The following is a 3,668-nucleotide window of genomic DNA, read 5'->3' on the forward strand; positions in this document are numbered from 1 at the left end:
ATTTCGATCAGGTGCCTAAGTTCGATCAGTTTTTTATGACGTATTTTCGAATACCAGCACTTACATCACGCGCCAGCCTTCCTGCGAAAACTCATAACAGAAGTCGTAATTCCGTCAACCTCTCGTAAAAATGCGGTTTAAACAGTTCTTTATGATTAACAAAGCTTAAATAATGTCAATTATCGATACCTCATTTTTCATGCATTTATCGCACTTATATTCTTTAAATCACCATTAAATTCATAAAACATCTATCAAAATACTCTTTTCTAAATTGCCAGGCACGCTGCTGTATTCAGGGGAGGTAAGACAATTCTCCGTAAATAAGCGCTTTGTTTACCTGGGGCTCATAAGGGGGCATTCATAAATTAGATCGACGCATTACATTTTAAGATAATAGACGTCCAATTAAGACGTTTATTGTTAAATTTAAGCTCTTTACTGCAGCGCAATTGCAACGAAAAACTGGCTTTTAGAAGGGGTGCGACATTCCTATGTCCACATTGTGTTTGGGAAAAATATCGCATTATAATGTAAATATGTTTGGTAATTTTACAAATGTGTGTTTATGATTGTTTAATGTTCTTTTCTGTTACCTTCATAATTGTTAGTTGTTGTTAATTTTAATAAATATTTGAAACACACATTACAATAATGTTTAAAATATATGAAATACCTTTTCTTTTCTAAAAAAAACAACATAAGAATGTCTCGCTCCTAGCTTAAGTATTCGTGTAAGCAAATAACTATTTATCTACCCCATGTGAGCCCCCATTTCTGACGTCATGAAACAGCTGGTCGAACTTAGGAGTTCTTCTCAGTGACGTATATCATGTGGGGCAATAGATAGTTTTAAACCGTTTACGACCGTTTTGTTTGTTTATATTTCATTATTTTGGCAGATTTGGATACAGTTTTGAATACTCTGTCTCAATACCATAGCAAGTTTTTAGTAATCGTGGTTGATGTCGAGCATGCGTAGAGACAAAGTTTAACGTGATCGAACTTAGGCACACAGAGCATATATCTAGCATGTCTAGTACAGTCGATCGGGTAGTTCCGGATCTCGGGTAATTCCGAATCAACTCTATGATTTAATTAAAATATTAGTCTAAAAGACATTGCCATATCAATATAACTGTGATTTTTGGAAAATGTCATCATTTTCAAGCAATAACACAGTTTTGCTTCTTATTTCAACGGTGTTTTCATTGAAAATCACACTTTGGTAACTGTCACAGTCGTGTCATTTTACCGTCGCACCTTCTATCTATAACACGCGTCGACAATTAAAAGACGATTTCGAAGCACATTTCCTTGGTAAATGCTTGTACATTTGGTATGAATTTGTTTATATGCGTCGCTCTGGAGAGCGGCGACTAGTATGTAATGCATTTTTTTTTTCGCTTATGGGAGGAGAAGTTATTTTACGGATTAATGTATATATTTTTGTTTTAAGAATATCTTGCATAGTGGTGATTTTTTGTGTAAATTAGTGTAAGTACTGCATTTGTGCCTATTACATTTATTACAACATTTTTTGCCAATAATGCAAAGCTTATTGTTTTAATTAATAACTGATCCACAACTGATCACAGGGGAAAGATCACAGGGACTGGGCAAATACGCGAAACTTTCTGGTTTTGTAGAAAAACAAAACATAATCAAAATATATTTATTTTGTGGTTTTTCTAATTAGCTTATTTAGTGGAGAATCAATGTGGTACGATATTTGACGACCTATTGCGCAAGCAAGTTTATTGGAAGGCCTAGTGGTACGAAAACGTACAATGTATTAGTTTATTAATATACATATAATAACGATCGCTATACACAATTTCACCAAATAGCAGTACATAAATGATGTCAGCCGGAATAGCTCAGTTGGTAGAGCGTTAGACTGAAGTTTTTTTACGCAACAATCATCTAAAGGCCCCCGGTTCAATCCCGGGTTCCGGCACGAACGGAACAGTTCGGCGGCTGACAATTTTTTTCAGTCAGATTAATAAATATAATAAAGCTTTATTTTATGTAGACATTTTAAAATCCATTTTACTACAATTAGACATTTTTATTAAAATTAATGGATGCCGCGTGGTGACAACGTTAATTAAAATTTCTTACACCACTTTAATATCTTATAAAAAATACACGTGTTTTTATATTAACAAATAAATGCAAACAACACATTTATTATCCATGTATTTTTATGGTTGTCTACCATAGGCCCTAAGAACTATCCCTACCACATATAGAGCGCGAAGCGCGACACGTATTATTGATTGTAACAATGAGTTGCGATAAAGGAAGCAGCCGCATTTCAAGGAGGAGCTGTGTCCCAGCAACCCGTTTCTCTAGAGTCAAGCACTCATCGGAGTTTTTTTTTTAAGAACCACATATAGAGCGCGAAGCGCGACACGTATTACTATCCAGGTGGTATGGGTCCTTTAGCATTATCCGACCATTACGTCGATAGTTATCTTCCTTAGAATTTGAGAAATTTTAAAATCGTTGTTTGAAGTCCAAAATTTTCATCCGATTGTTCCCAAACTTGCACAGGTTTTTTATCAATGAGGACCCAACCCAAACTATATATGAGCAATATCGGACCATAAGTCCAGAATTATGTCTCTTTGAATTTAAAAATAAAAGTGAAAAACTGTTTGGTTAGGTTATTATGTCAACATTTTCATCAGATTCTTTCCAAACTTACAGTGTCTTCATATCAATGAGCATTTTTACCTCGTTCAAAATGAGAAACATCGGGACAATAAGTCCAGAATTTTTTCTATCTAATTTGACAAAATAAACAATTTCCACTTGTTTAAAAGATTTCACAACTTTCGTCTGAATCTTTCCAAACTTGTTAAGTGTTTTTATATCGGTATTACTCGAACCCTATTGAAAATGGTGAATATCAGAGCAATAAATCTATTATGATCTTTTACTGAATTTCAAAGTATTGTGAAATGCAGCTTCTTTATGCAATTTACATTTTGTATTCAATTTTTTTCAAACTTTTACAGTGTTTTCATATCAATGAGTACTCAACCCCTATTGTAAATGAGCAGCGTACGAATAAGTTCAGAATCATCTCCCCTTGAAGTTGAGAAAAATATGAAATTACGCTTACAAGATGAAGCAGATTTTTTAAAACCTACACAGTTCTGTTCCATTAATGAAAACTGTACACGGATGCCAGTAAAAAAACGAAACCAATGTAAATAAAATGAACTATGAAATATTTGGGGGTTACAACACAAAATCATAGATAATGGTTATTTGGGGGTTATAACACAACATCATAAATAATGGTTATTTGGGGGTTATAACACAAAATTATAGATAATGGTTATACCAGTATCTTTTTCTATTTTGTTTAAAATTATCGGCCAATATATCAATATTTACAGTAGAAAAAAATCGTTCCATGTAACTTAATTGAGTGTCTTTTACACTGAAATTCCTGACGCCCTTTGATGCTTTGCATCAATACTTATCTTGTTTATTATTATTTTTAAATTCCTGCGAGTGATTTTAGTATATGTTTATGATTTATGGAAATAAAAGCATGGAAACTGCACCTCGTGTACACGTCAGTTGCGGATCAGCTGATTGGGGAAAATCTCAAAACAGTTTATTATTGTTTAAATACTGTGTTAGTAATA

The 3,668-nt window shown here is 33.5% G+C and overlaps 1 non-coding gene across 1 annotated transcript; it reads left to right on the forward strand.

Annotated features, from left to right (window-relative positions):
• Positions 1-1,869: 1,869 nt before the first annotated feature.
• On the forward strand, positions 1,870-1,960 carry Trnaf-gaa (transfer RNA phenylalanine (anticodon GAA)). The gene is given in 2 exon segments: positions 1,870-1,906; positions 1,925-1,960. It is a non-coding gene; the product is annotated as a tRNA-Phe (tRNA).
• The last annotated feature ends 1,708 nt before the right edge of the window (positions 1,961-3,668 follow it).

Source organism: Dreissena polymorpha, chromosome 16 (assembly GCF_020536995.1).
Source record: "Dreissena polymorpha isolate Duluth1 chromosome 16, UMN_Dpol_1.0, whole genome shotgun sequence".
NCBI classification, from domain to species: domain Eukaryota; kingdom Metazoa; phylum Mollusca; class Bivalvia; order Myida; family Dreissenidae; genus Dreissena; species Dreissena polymorpha.